The following is a 20,066-nucleotide window of genomic DNA, read 5'->3' as shown; positions in this document are numbered from 1 at the left end:
TTTGCTGTCCGGCGGAGTTCTCCCCTGCCGTGTTCCAAACACATTTCTTTTCATAGATAAAGCTCTAGGGCTATTTCCTGCCTTCACTTTCTTGGAAGCTCCTTCTGAACATCTTCAAGCCTTTTTAAATGTTCATTTCCGGTATTTCTGCTTCTAATCTAGATTTTCCTAATTTTTAAAAGAGAAGTATTTTCTTCCAGTTATCTATTTTCTTGAGTTTAGCCTAGGCACTAGTTTACTACAAACATAAAAAATGTGAACCTTAAGTTTAGTTTTGATTCTAGAATTATTTGAATTATCATTGTACTGTGATTTAGATCAGTTAGAAAGCATTCTTAGAGGAAAATTTTAATATTTTAATAACTGGTTCATGTGGTCTAAGATGCCATCAATTGTAAGAAACATTATTTTTAGACCACTAAAAGAAAAACATGCTGCCAACTCTAAATTCTAGGAGACCATCAACTGTGAGATACATCCTGACTTCAGAGCTGTCAAAATGTGAGAAAAATGTACGTCTTAGAATTAATGAAGTATGGTGCCCTGGCTGATGTGGCTCAGTGGCTTGAGTACGGGCCTGCAAATCAGAGGGTCACTGGTTCGATTCCCAGTCTAAGGCACATGCCTGGGTTGCAGGTCAGGTCCCCAGTGGGGAGACACGTGAGAAGCAACCACACACTGATGTTTCTCTCCCTCTCTTTCTCCTTCCTTTCTCCTCTCTCTAAAAATAAATAAAATCTTTAAAAAAAGACTGAAAAAAAATTTTACATCTTCTGGAAATTGGACATTAAAATTGAATATGAAAAATGGAGGTGAGTTGTAGCTGTGGAAGTCCCCATATATGCTGATTACAAATATTTAATTTATTTACTTGTAAAGAGAGGGGAAGGGAGGGAGAGAAACATCAGTGTGTGGTTACCTTTCATGTGCCCCCAAGTGGGGACCTGGCCTGCAACCCAGGCATGTGCCCTGACTGGGAATGGAACCAGCGATCCTTTGGTTCACAGACCTGCACTCAGTCTCCGGAGCTACTCCAGCCAGGTGAGAAAATGCTATTCTAACTAAGATATTTTCTTACCTATCTCCTTCGTACCAGCAACCAATCCACTGAGCCACACCAGCCAGAGCTAAAATTTTTTTGAAAATTAGATTTACTGAGGTAACATTGGCTAATAACATTATATAAGTTTCAGGTATACAATTTTATAATACATCATCTACATATTCCAATGTGTGCTCACCTCCCAAAGTCTAGTTTCCTTACGTCACCATATACTTAACCCACTTTACTCTCTTCATCCTTCCCCTACCTCCCAAGATCTCTAAATTCTTTACTGTCTTTTAAGAGAGGGTATTTAAATTAAAAACAATCATTAAACTATATTGTTTAAAAGCATACAGGATAACCATAGAGCATTAAATTATGGAGAGTATAGAAGATGAAAAAAATATTTTTTAGATTTTATTTATTTATTTTAAGAGAGAGGGGAAGGGAGAAAGAGAGGGAGAGAAACATCAATGTGTGAGAGAAAGGTTGCCTCTCACACACCCCCAACTGGGGACCTGGCCCCCAACTCAGGCATGTGCCCTGACTGGGAACCAAACTCATGACCTTTGGTTTGTAGGCTGGCACCCAATCCTCTGAGTCACACCAGCCAGGCCAAAAAATGTAACACATTTACTTAAATCAATAAGTAGCTTTATCATAATTTTCACTTTTTAATTGGATTTTGTGATCTAAAAATAAACTAAAATGAAGCTTTAAAACAGGATTCTTTAATGGCTCTTTAGAATAGCCACTGATTTTTAATGTACTTGAATATATTGTTTTTACAAATTATTAACTATGTGAAGAAGAAAACAATGGCCAAAAGCAAAGAACTAAATACCCTGTCAACTAATAAAACAGCTAGGAAAAGGAATGATTTAAAATGGTATTTGTGTAGTTTTCAAGAGAAATTTATATAAAAGGAAAGACGAGTAAATGTATCTGGAAAATAGATTATTAAAGGATGTTTGTTTGGCTTTGGAGACTCCTAGAATACTACTCCTTTCCACTCAGCCTTCAAAACAAAACAAAACAAAAAAACCAAACACTAAATAACAGCCCTGACGGGTGTGGCTCCCACGGTTGAAGTGTCTTCCTGTGAACTGGAGGGTTACAGTTCGATTTCCAGTCAGGGTTCCCACTGCTGGATGTTTCTCTCCCTCCAGTGAGGATTTTTAAAAAAGCAAACAAACGAGCAAACAAAAAAAAGAAACCACTGGGTAACAGTTTTACTAGATAACAATGTGTCTATGTAATACAATTTTACTAATTCAGACAGGAGAAGGCTAAACACGAATTGTAATTTTAAATGGGCGGCCCACAGGATTACAGGTATTGCCAAGAAGGGATAGCTCGTGGTTCTCCGACGTAGGGAAAGGAAGACTTTAAAGCCCGTCTGCAGGCGAATCCGTACCCTCGCTCGCTCGTCCTCCCCCAGCTCTTGCTGAGGACCTGCAGCACGTCTGGCTCAGAGCTGAAGGCTTTGTGGTAAACAAGACCCTGTCTTTGCCTTTGCCAGGCTTTTCAGCTTTGCGGAGAAGGTGAACAATTAAACATGTTATTACAATAAAATGTGACAAGTGTTGTGATAGGATTACAGTAGGAGAATGCCTCCCCGAGGAAGTGACATTTAAATAGATTTGAGGAGTTTGAAGTAATTAGCCAAGCTGAGAATAGCGTGGTTGAAAGTCTGGGGGAAGGAGAACATGCCCTATTTGAGTTGCAGAAAGGAATTTAGTGTGGCTAGAATATGGGTTATGAGAAGGAAAGGGGATTCAGGTGAGGCTAAAGAGGTCAAAAAAAAATTCTTAACTGCTGAGGGCTTGGTAAACTTCGTATCTGTTTGTTGGGCTTTATGTAAAAGGCAGTGGGAAGGAAACCTTTTAAGAGTTTTAAAGTATATTTTTTATACAAATTTAGTTGTTTCCAAAATAGGGCTGTAAACAAAAAGTAAAATAAGACAAAGCATCACCTAGAATAAAGTCTCAGCTCCTTGGCTCCTTATTGACAGCTACCTAATAGTTAACTATTCTTACTCACCTCGTGCTAAATTGCCTGCCTCTGAAGAGGCAGGCATGCTCCTCATCTGTCCTGAGCTGAAAGGTGTAAAGATGAGGTAGTTGTACAGCTAGCCTTTCTTTTTGGAATTAAAAGCTGGGTGCTTCCGTACGATGCTGTTTCAGAAGGTGGGGGGATCAACGTCCCTTACTCATCCTCCAGCCCTTTTGTAAATTGGGAAAAGGGTCTGTAAGTTTTCTTAGATTCATCACTTAGGGTCATGGACACTTCTAACACAGGTATTAACTGTTAACTTTGGTACCGTTTTTCGTGGGCCTCTTTGGCCATATGGTGAAGCCTGTGGACCTCTCAGAACAATGTTTTAAAAATATATGAAATACCTAGGATTACTAAGAACCAAATATATTGAAATATAGCTTTCAGGCTCATTTAATTGTGATATATTAATGCATATGCTTCTTGAATAATGCATTAGTCAGACCTCGCGGCCGGATCTAAATTACTGCTATAATTTGAAAGTAGTGATGACCAAGAATTTTATTTTGATATATCTTGTAACAATATAATTCAATGGCAAAATGTTGGATTTCCATTGGTCATGAAGTCACAGATACTGCCAAAACTACTGTGGTTTATACCTTTTTAAAAAATTAAAGTGCTAAATTTCAGTTAGAATCTAAAAAAGCATTTTCCTGCATCTCACCCTATTGTTTTAGCTCTCATCCACCTTCTCCTCAGCCTTTCCTCCTCCAGATCCTGCCCCACCCTCTTCCCTTTTCCCTAATACGAACTCATCGCAGGGATCTGAAAGCCATTTTAAATGTGTCACTTACTGAACAGTCTTAGGGTCCCTCCTGAGGAACAAAGCCTCCCAATTCAGTAGAGGTAGTTTTTCATGCCCCTCAATCGATTGACTTAATTTAACTCATTCTACAACCTTCTTATGTTTGAACATTTAACGTATTTCTTTAAAGACTTATTTAGCCCTGGCTGGTGTGGCTCAGTGGATTGAGTGCTGGCCTGTGAACTGCGAGGTTGCTGGTTTGAGTCCCAATTGGGGCACATGCCTGGGTTGCAGGCCAGGCCCCCGGTTGGGGGCGTGCCAGAGGCAATCAATCAGTCTTGCACATCCATGTTTCTCTCCCTCTCTTTCTCTCTTCCTTCTAAAAATAGATAAATAAAATCTTTTTTCAAAAGGCTTATTTAATGTTTTATGACCTCTTTGTTGGCATGAGATCCCGTCTATGTCCATGACAGAATTTCTGTGGCCAGTGGCCTTCAAACTTGAGCGCAGATCAGCATCATCTAGGCCACTTGTTAAAATACAGACTGCGAGGCCCCACCTTCTGAATTTCTGATGCGGTGGGTCTGGGGTGGGACTCACGATTTGGCATTTTCAGCAAGTCCCCAGCTGGCTCTGCCACTGATGCTGTTGGCTCAGGTCTGAGAGACATTACCTAGGCAGTTGGGAACGATAGCGCCAATAGAGAGCTTCCTCCATTGTGAAAACCCACCTAACACTGTAGTTTCTTACTGTGTCATACCCATCACAAAAGATTGTCCTTGGGGGTGAAAGACACTGAAGTTCTTTCAGGTGTATAAGAGATGACATAATGCGTTCCTACTGTTAGTTCCTTGGTGAGCATTCATTGAGCATCTGCATGCCAGCCACTATTTTAGGCACGGGGCTAGGGCGGTAGACAAGGCAGGTGATGTCTTTGTATTCCTGGGGCTTAGGCTCTCGTGGAGAAAGCACATAAGGTCACCATTCTGTAAAAGTGCTTAGTCACAAGTCACATTACATAAATTAACTCCTGAAATTGTTCTCTGAGTTAATATTTGCAATTAAGCTAAAATAAAAAACTCAAGAATCATTTCTTTTCAAGCATTTGTAGCAGCAGATAAATTCTCCCTCCCCTTCCTCTTCCATGTGACAGTTATTAAGTACAGTTGAGATACTGGTAAAATTAGTAATTATAGTGTAAAAACTACCTTTTACATACAAAGTACTGTCATAGCTCCCAGGGAGTAAGTTGAATGAGACGTGGTGCCTTAAAGAAGTTTACCAGCCAACGGAGTTGAAAAAAACAAGCATTTGAAGAAATAATTGCATGGAGTAGATAGGCAAAGAATTGCTACATATGGTAGCTAATCTCAAGGTTCCCGATTGCATTATTGCTTCTGTGATGAGTCGTATTGAAATATCGTCCTGGGGCATAGTTGACAGTTAAGACCTCTGGGGTGAGAGGCAGAGGAGCAAGTCAGGTAGAACTACGCATTTCCGAATCTCATTATTTTAATGTTTTTAGGTGTGGAAGCAGTACCGTCAAATCACGAGGGATTTCTTTTTTCTCTTCACAGAAAGTCAGGAAACAGTGCTAAGAGCTCAACCTGTTTGCAGTGGTTAGTTACAGTGTGGGAATGGGATTACGAGGGGAGCTAGGACTAATTTTTATTTTTTACATTGCTATAATTTTTTTCATTGAGCATATGAAAGGAAGAAAGAATGTAGCCCGATTCCTCTCTTCCCCTTAGACTCTATTAAGATAGAGTACCAGTTTGTATAATAGATATTCCATATTCTCCAAGTTTAAGGTCAGTGTTTGGTCATAACTGAATGTTTGATTTTTTTTTTTCACTTTGTAAATCAGCCAAAATATACGTACTACTGAAAAGGAATAAGCAATTAAGTGTTTTTATATAACTGAAAAGACTTTTCATATGTTTTATATTAGTCTAGGTGGTGGTATGAATTATCCTTCAGGACTTATTTCAGGATATATATGAACAAAACAAATTATTTGTTAGCCAGAACTCGGGAGAGGTTTTATTACCACCAAATGAGCTTACAAAAGTGTTACATCAAAAAGAAAAGAGTCTGTGATCCAGTTGGCAAGAAGATACAGTGGTCCCCCCACAGTAACCCAGGGGCACTGGTTCCAGGGTCCCTGCGGATACTGAAATCCCAGGACGCTCAAGTCCCTTATATAAAATGGCATAGTGTTTGCATATGATCTCCTATATACTTTAAACCATCTCTAGATTACTTATAATATTTATTTATATTTTAGAGAGAGGGGACAGGCGGGAGACAGAGAGGGAAAGAAACATTGATGTGTGAGAGGAACACAACTGGCTGTCTCTCACACTCCCCCAACTACGGACCTGGCCAGCAAACCAGGCATCGGCCCTGACTGGGAATTGAACGGACGACCTTTTGGTCCACAGGCCTGTGCTCAATCCACTGAGCCACGCCAGCCAGGGTTGTACTTCTTGTTTAGGTGTTTGGCAAGACTTTTAGGGAAACTGGAACCATTTTTTTCTGCAGTACCTTTTTTCCATCTGCTACTTAATTCTCGGTAAATAAAGATTTAGAGTATCTTAGAAGGAGGTAATTCTTTTGAAGAGGAAACAAAGGATTTGGGTCACGAGGGCAAAGAAGTCAAAGGTGCTAGTTTCTTTTTGAGACATTTGCCTTTTCGAATAAACTTGAATATCCTTTTCTTCTCTAAAGATGTTGGTCCTCAGCATCTCTTTGAGTTTACACCATTAAGTTTTGGCCATTTGGTTTGGAGAAAATAAGGTGGGCAGAATCACATTTGTTTTTAATTCCATTGCTACAATTGCATATTCTATTTAGGAGGCCCCTCAGAAGTGCCAGTTATCTGTTCGAGTCGTCAGAACACCAGTTAGTACGTCTAGGCTTCGTCTGCAGGCCTGTGCTCTGGGAAGAGAGACCCCACAAAAAAGGAAGAACTTTTGGTGAACCTCATCCTTGGGAATAAAAGTAAAGGGCAGAAGTCAGGGTATTCAGTTCACCATCTCCCAAAAGAACCACAGATTAGAGACCACGACTGTAAAATCATATAACCCTCTGTTTAATTTTGTTAGCTTCTGTTTTTCAACAGGAATTAGTAGCAAGTGCTTAAATCTCTATACAGTTGTGTTTGGAGGCTGCAAGAAGTGGGGAGGCTAATGAGAGACTAGTTCATTCTGCAGTTAGTCTTTGGGGAGACAGAATTCCAAAAGATAGAACAGCTGAAAGAAAAAGAAAGCAGGCTGCCTTCTGGTGCTTACAAAGGGGGGGAAAGTGCGAGGAACCAAACTCGCTTACTCTGAGACCCTTTGTGGGGTTATTGGAGACTGCCTGCAGTGTGGAAAGCACTTCCTGTGTGGGGGGTGGCCGGAACAAGAAATTAAAGATGGTCCTTGCTGTAAAGGAGCTGGCTCTCAATTAGGGAAAATGCATAAGAAAACAAGTCTTTATAACCTAAGGTTTAATAAAACCAATGTGAGAGGGGGAGAGAGCTATTAGCTGTTGTGATGGAAAGTTCATATTTTAGCTGAGCCAGAGAGGATAAATAAAATTTTGTTTGGGAAGTGTTAAGAAAACAAATTTAATGACACCTGTTAAAAGCATGGTAAGGGAAACTTTATTCAGGGCGGGGGTTGGGGGGGTAGAGAGACCATGGCAATGGAATTTTTTATTAGGGGAGAGAGAGCGGGTTCAACACTGAATACAGTGGGCAAGTGGAGGTTCGTAGCCGAGGAGCAGGGCCGGGTCTGTGGGTGGGACACTAAGAGGGGACATCAGGAGTAGCGGCGATCTGACTCGCCTGACCTAACGAGATTCTTGCTGAAGACAGGCCAGGGTCATCAGACATCGTTTTAACTCTTGTCCCTTTTTCTTACCATTTCAAGTAATCCATTCTTCACATAGTAGCCAAAGTGACTTAAAATAGATATCTGTAAATTCAATCATGGTACTCTTTTTTTTTTCCTTAAAAACTTTCAGTGGGTTCTAATTATTACACTTAGAATATATTCAGGATATTTCTTTTTTTTTTAATATATTTATTGATTATGCTATTACAGTTGTCCCATTCCCCCCCCACTCCACTCCATCCTGCCCACCCCCCTCCCTCCCACATTCCCCCCCCATAGTTCATGTCCATGGGTCATACTTATAAGTTCTTTGGCTTCTACATTTCCTACACTATTTTTACCCTCCCCCTGTCTATTTTCCACCTATCATCTATGCTACTTATTCTCTGTACCTTTACCCCCCTCTCCCCCTCCCACTCCCTTATTGACCACCCTCATGTTCTAGTTGTTTGCCTAGTTTGCTCTCGTTTTTGTTTTAGGTGTGGTTGTTAATAACTGTGAGTTTGCTGTCATTTTTACTGTTCCTATTTTTGATCTTCTTTTTCTTAGGTAACTCCCTTTAACATTTCATATAATAAGGGCTTGGTGATGATGAGCTTCTTTAACTTGACTTTATCTGAGAAGCACTTTATCTTCCCTTCCATTCTAAATGATAGCTTTGCTGGATACAGTAATCTTGGATGTAGGTCCTTGCGTTTAATCTTGGGTAATGTAATTATGATGTGCCTTGGTGTGTTCCTCCTTGGGTCCAGCTTCTTTGGGACTCTCTGAGCTTCCTGGACTTCCCAGAAGTCTATTTCCTTTGCCAGATTAGGGAAGTTCTCCTTCATTATTTGTTCAAATAAGTTTTCAATTTTTTGTTCTTCCTCTTCTCCTTCTGGCACCCGTATAATTCGGATGTTGGAACGTTTCAAGGTGTCCTGGAGGTTCCTAAGCCTCTCCTCATTTTTCCAAGTTCTTGTTTCTTCATTCTTTTCTGGTTGGATGTTTCTTTCTTCCTTCTGGTCCATACCATTGATTTGAGTCCCAGTTTCCTTCTCATCACTATTGGTTCCCTGTACATTTTCCTTTGTTTCTCTTAGCATAGGCTTCATTTTTTCATCTGTTTTTCGAACAGATTCAACCAAGTCTGTGAGCATATTGATAACCAGTGCTTTGAACTGTGCATCCGATAGGTTGGCTATCTCTTCGTCGCTTAGTTGTATTTTTTCAGGAGCTTTGAAGTGTTCTGTCATCTGGGCCATTTTTTTTGTTTGTTTGTCTTGGCGCGTCTGTTACTTTAAGGGGCGGAACCTTAGGTGTTCGCCCCGGGGCGGGGTAATGCTGGTCGCTGCGCTGTGACGCTCTACGTGGGGGAGGGGCCGAGTGGGAGCAATGGCGCCCGCCTCACTCTCCTCCGGATTTCAATCTTCCACTCCGATACCCACAATCAAACTGGGCCACTCTGGTGCTGGTTCCCGAGTAAGTGGGCCTGTGCACACTCTAGGCCCCTGTGGGTCTCTCCAACAACCTCTCCTGTGAGGCTGGGAGTCTCTCCTGCCGCCCCAACCCCCAGGGGCGCTTTCAATAAGAGGTTTGAGGCTTTATTTCCCCGAGCTGGAGCCCTGGGTTGCGCAGTGGTCTGCTTCGCTGCCCGCCGTTCGTCCGGTTTATCTGTGGGCAAATGTGGTGCCGCAAGGTGCTACCCGCCACTCTGCCTGCCCCACTCTCCGCCACTCTGAGTCCGTCCCTCTGGGTTTATCTGTGCAAATGTGGGACCACAGGGTCTGCTAGTGCTCGGACTGCCTGTGCCATTTGTCCCACACTCCGCCAGTCTCAGTCCCGCCACAGCCACGGGAGTCCTCTCCACCCTGGTGCCCGTCTCCGCCCCTCCTACCAGTCTGGATGAATGATTATTTTCTGTTTCCTTGGTGTCAGTCCCCCTTGCTGTTCGATTCTCTGTCAGTTCTGGTTGTGCGAGGAGGCGCGGTGTGTCTACCTACGCCGCCATCTTGGTTCCCCTATTCAGGATATTTCAAGACACTGAATAATTTGGCTCTTACCTAGCTAGAAACCACAACAACCATAACTTTAACAACACCCCTGACATGTCAAATTTCTTTACTCTGTTGCCAGAAGTAGTTTTAGGGCTTTATGTATTAACATATTTAATATTCTCAACAATCCTAGGCTGAAGAACTTTTCCAATGCTTTAAAAAAAAATTTCCCAAAACTTTTACCATCAGTTTAAGTGGTAAAGCAAGGATTTAAACTCTGATAGTACGTAGAGCTCCGGAGCCCCGGCTGTCAAGTATTATGATGACTTTTATCATACCTCCCCACCTCCCACCCCTAGAACATACACACACACTGTTATCTTTTCACTTTTCATTAATCCATACCTCTCAGGGCTCTCACATATGTGGGGTTTTTTTTTTTTGTTTTCTTGGAACATACTGCTTTCCATTTTTCAGCTTCTAACTCTTGGTCATCCTTTACATCTTAGTCTGAATGTCACGTTCTCTGAGAGAGAGGCTTTAGCTGAGACCCTTCAATCTCAGTTAGGACTGGTCTATTATTTTTGTCATAGCCACCCCTCCCCCTTTTGGGGCAGGGGTTGGCACCTATAACTTGTGATACAATAAGCTCCCATGATAAGGTAGTAAATAATTACAAAATTTTCAAATTGTGTAAAATATGGCACTCCTGTGAGTTTAATAAAATGACACGAGTTACCCCGGTGTGAAGGTAGAAGTGTGTGTGGAGGGGGTTCCAGGGTCCCCGACAGAGACGTCCAAATGAGGCTGGGATCCGGCTGTGGTTTGGTGCCACCTGGTGGTGTGTGCGCGCTCCGGTGACTGCTCCCTGGGCTGGAGTGGAAGATAGGAGGCAATTGCCAGGTCCCTGATCTGAATCCATGTATTCATGATGTTTTACTCTGTTGTATTTATATTTATATTTGTGTTCGTTTGTTTAATGTTTCCACACAGTGTTTCACACAGCCAGGGACCACATGCACTGCGTTCACTGGTATTGCTCACAGCCAGAGGCCAAGGAGGTTCTCAGGGAAGGGTTTGTTGCATGAGGGAGTGAGTGAATGAGAAGACACCATGAATCCGAACAGTAGGCCAGGAATTTTGTATTTCACTTGGAGACTGACAAATAATGCAATTTAACTTGAGGTGAGGCTCTGTAGAGATACGTGGTTGAGAGACAAAAAGGTGGAAAGATAGAGGGCCGCCAGGTTGTGGTGGCCCTTGAATAAAACAGGAACTGTGTGAAATGTGATCTGGAGAAGAGAAGTGAAAAGGAGGACATTTATTTTAAGCTCCTAGAGCACACTGAAATAATAGAAATAGAAGATACAGCTTCCAAAGTACTACGTTGAGGTTGAGGGGTAGGTTAGAGAATACAGTAAACTTGGCAAATCTAAAAAAGAGCAACAAAAGAGAGGGGAAAAACCCTGGAAATACAAATAATAAATCAAGATAGTAGAATTAAGTCCCAAACAACAGAAATTATATTAAAATCATGTACTGTGATGTTAACATGGGTCTGTGCTATTTTTAACAGGTACAGAAAACAGAATTAAATGTGTTAGTTATACATATATAAGTATGGAGTCCTATCAGATGCTTTTATGGTCTTCTTTGATAAGTCATGACTTTTCTTCATTTTTTAAAAAGATTTTATTTATTTATTTATTTTTAGAGAGGGGAAAGGGAGGGAGTAAGGAGGGAGGGAGAGAGGGAGAGAAACATCAATGTGTGGTTGCTTCTCATGTACCCCCCACTGGGGACCTGGCCTGCAACCCAGCACGTGCCCTGATTGGGAATCAAATCGGCGACCCTTTGGTTCACAGGTTGGCGCTCAGTCTAGTGAACCACACCAGCCAGGGCTGACTTTTCTTCTTTTTTAATGTCATTTAATTGACAGATTCTCAGACATTGACCTCTCCTAGCGTTTGAGAATACATGTTGCTCATCATTTGCTTTGGTTTGCTTTAAAATAAGGGCCTTTCATAAGTGATAAGGAGCTATAATTTTCTTTTGTATCGTCCTTATCTGGTTTTGGGGTCAAGATTACACTAGGCTTCTAAATAATCCAGGTTGCTTTCATTTATTATTGTCTTTTATTTTCTGCAACAATTTCTGTAAGGTAAAAATTAAATTCACAATTTGTAGGAATTTCCCTGAAGAGACATTTAAGGAGACATTTGCTTAAATGTCTCCTTAAGATATTTGTGGAGAGAAGGTTTTCGACTACATTTTGATTTCTTTCCTACTTACTGTTCTATTCAGTTTTTTAAATACAGTTTATTTATACAGTTTATCTAGATTTTAACTTTATTAGATCACAGTTTTCATAATACTGATTTAATATTTTTTATATCATGCCTACAGTTATTACACTTTTTTGTTCTATATTACATTTACACCTTCTCTTGATAAGTCTTGCCAAGGTCCATCTATTTTATTAACCTTTTCAAATCATCTTTTGTTTTTGTTTTTTAGAATGTTTTTTAAAATATATTTCTCCGTTTCATTTTCCTTGCTTTTCATTATTTCCTTCCTTCTTGTTTCTTTGTGTTTGCTCTGCTAATTTTTCCATGTTTATGAATTGAATGTGCTTTGCTTTTTTATTTTTTAAACTTTTAATTTCCTGACCTCTAGTATTACTTTAGCTATGTCACATATAGTTTGGCATGTTGTATTTTTATTGTAATTAATTTCTAAATATTTTAAAATTACTTTGTGATTTCCTTTTCATTCCAAAGACTACTTAACATACACTGTAAGGGAAAACATGTATTAATTAGACTATATCAAAATTTAAAATTTTTATAGGACAAAGGATACCACAGACCAACCAAAATAAAAGCCAGACAGAAGGCTGGCAGAAGAGACCTGCAATATATATCCAAATTATTATCAAGAATATGTTAACATTTTAGAGATCAGTAAGACAAGAGGTGTCATAGAAAAATGACAAAGGTTATGAATAAGTATTTCATAGGGGAAATGTTAATGGCCAATAAGTGTATGAAAAAAATGTCTATCAATCATCAGTACTTATTAAGTATATGCAAATTAATACAACAGTGTAAAATTTCTTGTCACGCAACAGATGGCAAAAGCTTAAAAAGTCTGATCATAATTTTTATTGACAAAATGTGAGAAAAAATGGGAACTCTTACACATCACTGGTGGGATTTTACACTTGCACATCTGCTTTGGAGAGAGTAACATAAAATTAAAAATGCCATTATTTTGTGAACTAAAAATTCTATTTATAGGTATGTACTGTGGAGAGACTCTAGCATACAGCTTAAAAAAACCTAGATAAGGTTTTTGCAGCATTGTCTATAAAAGTGAAAAATGGAAGCAGCTTTATTTTCCTACCAGCAGATAATTTGATGAATAAAATGGGTGAATTCATGTACTGAAATACTTTGTAGCATCTGAAAAGCATAGCCGTATTTACTTCTACCAACATGGATAGAGTATAGATCTTGAATGAAAAAAGTACATTATAGAATGGCATGTGTAGTATAATGTCATTTGTATACCCAAAGCATGCAAAATAATGCTATGTATCATTCCGGGATACACACACACAAAACTATATGTATGCACAGAAATATAAAAGTGTAAAACATAGACTGAAATAATATATACAAAATTCATGTTAGTGGTTTCTTTGGAGAGATGGAGTGGTGAATAAGGACTGGAGGTAGTAGTCAAAGATGCTGTCTTCACCTTTAATACGTTATTTCTTAGGGGGAAAAACCCACCTTCATGCCATAAATGACAAAATACTTGGTCTTGTGTAGGGGGAACTTGACTGTTACATTATTTTTTGTAATTTCACGCACGTTTTAAATCCCTCTCAAAAAATTGTATCAGATGAGTTCCTAAACTAGAAACACAAATGACTCATTTCTAGCCTGGGATGATGGTGATGCGCCATTGATAGAGGAAGCAAAGGACATTTGTAGTTAAAAGGCTTTTCGATGTTAGTGGATTTTCCCAATAAAGATGCTTACCATGAATTGGAAATTAGAACCTAGAGCTAAAAAAAATAATGAGTCAAGCCAGTAGATGTTGATTTTTGAGTCAGTGCAGAAATACCACTGAAAGTATCCCTGGCTGGTGGGTAACTCAGTGGATTGAGCATGGGCCTGTACACCGAAAGGTCGCCATTTCGGTTCCCATCAGGGCACATGCCTGGGTTGCTGGCCAGGTCCCCAGTAGGGGGCGCTCGAGAGGCAACCACACATTGATGTTTCCCTCTCTTTCTCCCTCCTTTCCCCTCTCTCTAAAAATAAATAAATAAAATTAAAAAAAAATAATGGAAGCCCTGGTGGTTAATGGATGCTAAATGCCATTCTTGGTAGAATGGAGAGTGAAGAGAAAAGGTGTCACTTTGGAAGAATTGTTATGGCTAAGGGCTGTTTAAAAGTGGGTGAGATCAACTGAAAAGAAATAAAGTGGAATAAAAACAAAGCCAGACAGTTTAAAAGTTTATTATGAAAATCAGATGAAGGAACGGATTTCAAGGATGGGTGGTCAATAATGCCATTTGTTTGGATAAGTCGAGTCAGGTGAAGACTAAGAGGAGGTTTCTGGGTTTGGTAATTAAAGGCTCAATGCTGACTTAAAATTTTTTAAAAATATTATATTTTATTGATTATGCTATTACAGTTGTCCTCATTTTTCCCCCTTTGAAAGCTTAGTGTTGACTTTTGAAGAACTTTTCAATAGGTAGGGTGCAGAAGTTATATTTCAAGGGGAGGTGGTGGGGTGTGGGATACGGAGAAATTAGTTAATCTGAATATTCCTTTTGGAATCAATCAAAATAGAATTTGACTTGCAATATGTTTTAGTTAAGAACTCTGTAGTAAATTTTTTCATAAACATGCTAAAGAAGAATCATGTATTAGCTCTTATAAAGTTTCACAGGAATTGAAAAAAAAATTCCAGATACTAAACATTCTCTAACGATGATAAATAACCTAAGCCTTGAAATCAGTTCATTTAGGACATGTTAGGACATGTTAAATGTTAGGATATTTAAATATTTTAAATGTTATTTAAAATATAGAGATCATTAGCTATTTTAACTCACTTTTTGGGGTGTCATGCACATAAGGGTGCTTAGTAAATGCTATTCGAAAACAGTTGTTTGTCTACCATCCATGAGAAAAGACTACCTACAATAGTCAGTTGACAGTCTTCTGGGAGTGGCTGCTAAGAATCGGAGGCTGTGTTTTCTGCCCAGGATAAACTTTTAAGTGAAGAATCCAGGTCAAGGAGAGTCTGGCCCAGGGATAACTTAAGTAAAATGCAGAAAACATGAACCTAAGCCAAATCATCAGTCTCAAAATTGGTACTGGAGTCAGGATCCTCATTCATCATAGTGTTTTCATGGTCCATAAATGCATATGTCAACATAACTTAGAATAAAATAACTTTTGGGAGTTGTGGACATCTCAAAGACGTCTTAAAATTGCCATGGCCCTTTTCAGAATAATGTACATTTTGCCAACAAAATTTTATGTTTTTCTACCCCCTATTAAAAATCCATGTCTTGCCCTGGCCAGGTGGCTCAGTTGGTTGGAGCATCGTCGCCTACACCAAAAAGGTTGTGGGTTCGATTCCCACATATACCTAGGGCACATATCTAGGTTGTGGGTTTGATCCCTGGTCGGGGAGCATGTGGGAGGCAACTGATCCATATTCTCTCTCATATCAATGTTTCTCTCCCTTTCTTCCTCTCTCTCTAAAGTCAATAAATATATTCTCCAATGCAGACTAAAAAAAAAATCCATGTCTTATGAAGGCTTTTATACACGTAAATAATTCAATTTTCCTGAGTAGTAGTCCAATTTGTAGCATATACCCACTAAGCAATTTTGTGTATCATACTGTCTCTTAAGAATTTCACCCTTTCTATGTGAATTGAGAAAGCTTTTTTTAAAATATGAAATTGAGATATCAGAAGTTTAAAAAAAATTTTTTTAAAGATTTTATTTACTTTTAGAGGGGAAGGAAGGGAGAAGGACAGAGGGAGAGAAACATCAATGTGTGGTTACCTCTCGCACGCCCCCTACTGGGGACCTGGCTTGCAACCCAGGCATGTGCCCTGATCTGAGAATTGAACCAGAGACCCTTTGTTTCACAGGCCAGCGCTCAATCCTCTGAGTAGCCACAGCAGCCAGGGCTAGAAAGCTTACTTTTTTTGTCATGTGATTTAGTGCTACCAGGAGTAGTATTAGGTGCTTGCAACAGAAACTTGCTCAAAGGATGTGCTGGGTAATTATTTGTTGAATAAATGAATGAATATGTGACTGTGGGTTCAAACGTCTTCATTTTAATAATATTTTATAAAACATGAACATAAAATAGTAGTATACAAACTGCAAATAGAGAATTAAACAGTAGAATAAAAATAGGAAAATATTCATTTTTTTCTCTGTAAGTCTGTAGTCTGCATTCCTATATTTATTGTCAATCATCCAATGTTGGTGAGCCAGGCTTTACCTAAATCACTTGATTCCATTGTGTTGTCCTTGATAGACATATTTTTCTTATAGCTTAGTTTTCTTGACCCTTTTTTTCTCCTAAGCATGCCCAATACACCATGGTCCAGAGCTTTGGATTTCATCCTTAGTTTGGTTTTATCAGAAAAGCTTAGACTGTTTGGCCTCCTCTTACTGGTCTCTCACCATTCACTGCTCAAAATTGTTTTCCACTTAAAAAAATTTCTTAGAAAGATTCTTAACCATTGCTTTAGCTTTTGACATTAAAAAAGCAAAACAACCATTTTATAATTAGTAAGTATAATAGTAAAATGGATTTTTCATCCATTTTATAACTTCTAAGTTTATAGATGAAGATTGTTTTGCAGAATTTTTATCTTTGAAGTCACAGATACTATGTGACCTTGGTCAAATTATTTCACTTCTTGGGGTCTCAGTTTCCTCATTTGAAAATGAAGGCATTGGGCTGAATCAGTGATTCTCAAATAATTCTGCCATTGGTAGTTAAAGAGCTGTTAGCATTACTAAAATAGGAAATTGGTATCCTTCTTCCAAAATTATAGAAAGATAACATTAATGGATAGAATATCTCCTCCCTTTGATTCCTACCTATAATTTTTTTATTTTTTACTTTTTAAATGGCATTTTTTCCTTTTACTGATTTTTTTTTTAATCCTCACCCGGGGGCATTTTTTCATCGCTTTTAGAGAGAGAGTAAAAGGGGAGACAGAGAGAAACATCGATTGGTTGCTTCCGGTACGCACCCCAACAAGGGCTTGAACCCGCAATCTAGGCATGTGCCCTGACTGGAAATCAAACCTGCAACCTTTTGGTGTACAGATGATGGGTCCAGCCAACTGAGCCACACCAACCAGGGCCTTTGTTTGTACTAGTATTTGATAGAGCACACGATTCTGTATGTTTTTTTTTTTTAAGTAAAATATATATTTCATTCATGGTTGTCAGGATAAGAGATCATGATATTCAGGTTCCTTTTTTTTGAAAACCTCTTGGTGATGTTGTCTCTAGGCTCCTTTCCAACCGTAACATTTTATGATTCTCTAAATTAGATAAAAGGAAAACGCAAATGAAATCACCAGGGCAAACTAAAAATTAAAAAAAGACATTAAAAATCTATATGGTGTTAGAAACACTTGTAATCTCCCACGAATGTTTTCCAACTTGGTTACTACAGGACCATAAAATCATTTGAAAAGCCAGGGATATCTAATTATTCTTAGTTTCATTAGACTGTAATGATAACGATTATATTATGAAGACTTGTTTTCAAAGTAGAGAGACTGGGGGATGAACAAGTTGATGCCTAGACTGTAAAGAATTAAGAAATGGAGAGTACTGCTCAGGACTCAGTAGCTGAAAATTAGAGGTCATTTATTAACTTCTCCCTCTTCTTTCTTTATCTAAGCTGGGAAAGGTCACTAGTTGGGAGTTTAAACTGCCCCTTCCTCCTGTGTTATTTCTCTTTTGCTGATTAACAGATTACCCCAAATTTAGCAGCTTAAAATGACAAACATTTATTATATTGTACAGTTTTTGAGGTTGAGGTTTGGGGAGTAGCTTACTGGCATGGTTCCAGCTCGGGGTCTTTCAAAAAGCTGCAGTCCTCTGAAGCCTTGATTAGGGCTGGAGGTCCTGCCTCCCGGACAGCTCTGTCACATGACTGTTGGTAGAATGACACTGTTCCTTGACTAGATGGGCTTCTCCACAGAGCTACTTGAGTGTATTCCTAGCATGGCAGTGGGCTTCCTTCCAGAGAGTGACTCGGTCACAGAGATCGTGTAGAGGTCAAAGAGATCTTCAGAGTTTCTGAAGTCACACCGCACCAATTCCGCTTTCTGCTATTTGTTGGTGGTGAGCCTTTAAGTCCAGCCCACACTCAAAGGGAGAAGGGGAATCAGGCTCCACCTCTTGAAGGGAGGAATATAAAAAGAATTTTCAGACAAGAAGATCCATAGCAGATAAACAGGCCTTGTTATCTTGGTGGCTGGGGAGTGTTTGAGGGTTAGAGTCAGGTCCTTGGGTTTGAATCCTGGCCCTGCCTCCCAATAATTCAGACCTTAGTAAAAGAACCTTAGATTCCTCATCTACAAAATGAGCACAATGGTAATATCTATTTCATAGTAAGGCAGAGAGGAATAAGTGAGAAAAGTGAAGAGAAATAAGAGTTAGCTATTGTTTTTACTTTTTCCCCCTTCTAGGACACAGCAGTAACATTGATATAGGGGATGTCCTTTTGTGATATTATTAGCAGAATAAGAATTTGCTCTCTAGTGTCTACCATGTTAACCTACCTTTTCTTAATTTATTATTCTGCTTATTAATATCCACTGAATCTTGAAGACTTGAGAAATGCAGATGTATGTGTGTGATATGTGTACACACATACACACATATACATACAAGTATATTCATATGTACATGGTTTGAGCCACATTATATGGAAAAATACATATTAAATCCTGTCACATATACATATTTAATATTTTGCCATGTTGTTAAATTCTGCAAACATGTTTAATAGAACAATCCACTGCCTGTCTTGACTGTTTCCTCAGGCTAGCCCCTGGAAATGAAATTCCTACGTCAGTATTTGAACTGCTTTCACACTTCTGATATGTAATGTCACATTGCTTTCCTGAAAGTTTGTATCAATTTCTGTTTGTAGAAGCAGCCTGTCCTTACTTGCTATTCCTAGTAGTATTGGTTTCTAAAAAGAATTGGTGGTTTTTGAAAGCCTAGTTAGAATAGCAAGGCAGAATTCCATTTACAATAATAGCACAGCAGAATTGCAGGAAAGCCCAGAAAATGGTGTTTTTACAAGAGCATTAAATATATATATAGGAATCGGTGTTTCTTCATTAATTTGTCATTAACAAACACATGCATGTATATAGTATATGTATGTATATAATAACTGAAGTATTATGGAGGAATAGATGTAGCTTCTATTTTCTTGGAACTTAAAATATAAGGTTGACATGGACACACATGATTAAGATGGGTAGCAAGTAAATCCGCACATGCACACATACTGTTCACTTGCTAACATACAGATCAGGAAGCAAACAGTGAAGTAAAAGCTAGGTGTTGGGCTTCATACTGATTCCCACGTTGAGGAGAGTGCTCCTTCTTGAGCCAAGCTTACTTGTCACATCCAGGAAAAAATAAACCTTTGGCTTACATTACTCTTGTCCCTTCTAAATGTAATACATGAAAACCTGATTGATAGGAGTGGGAATTCAGATTTGCTATAATGTCAATTATCTGCCCAAAGCCAGCAATTACTGCTTTGTGTTCCTTATCATCTGGAAGCTGGCTGTCTAGGATGCTGCCTATCAGAGGATAATCCTTATTTCAAATTGACTAGAAATAAAAAATACAAGCTACCAGTCACGTAGTTCCTTTTGTCCAATGGGTGGGAAGGTTACCTACACAAGAAACAAATCTTTGGTTTAAGAGGAGTTGTACTTTGGAAATGGCCTTTGGGTTCTTTTCTGGGAGGATGGAGATCGTGCTGTAGGGCCCAGGGAAAAGCAGAGAGAGTGAGAGAGCGCAAATGAGCATTTAGAAGAAATGGGGGGAAAAAAATCTGAAGTTGCACTGACATATTGGGCAAATATTTGTAAAATGATGTTGCGTTAATATTACCACTGGAAGAAAATTTTTCTCTAGATTATCAGCACAGTCCATTCACTTCAGATGATAGCAGGTAAGCCTTATTGTAAATTTTGTAAGTGCCGAATCTTTTTTGTGTGTATTCTGCACTTACTGGGCACTTACTGTGTAGGACGC

General features: G+C 39.2%; 1 protein-coding gene across 3 annotated transcripts in view; it reads left to right on the top strand.

Moving 5' to 3' along the window:
* Positions 1-20,066, top strand: part of ELF2 (E74 like ETS transcription factor 2) — an 83,020-nt gene that overhangs the window by 40,196 nt on the left and 22,758 nt on the right. The window lies entirely within an intron of this gene.

The sequence above is a fragment of the Desmodus rotundus genome, chromosome 9 (genome assembly GCF_022682495.2).
Source record: "Desmodus rotundus isolate HL8 chromosome 9, HLdesRot8A.1, whole genome shotgun sequence".
NCBI classification, from domain to species: Eukaryota; Metazoa; Chordata; class Mammalia; order Chiroptera; family Phyllostomidae; genus Desmodus; species Desmodus rotundus.
The sequence above is the reverse complement of the archived record's forward strand: the minus strand, read 5'-3'. Positions and strand labels throughout refer to the sequence as shown.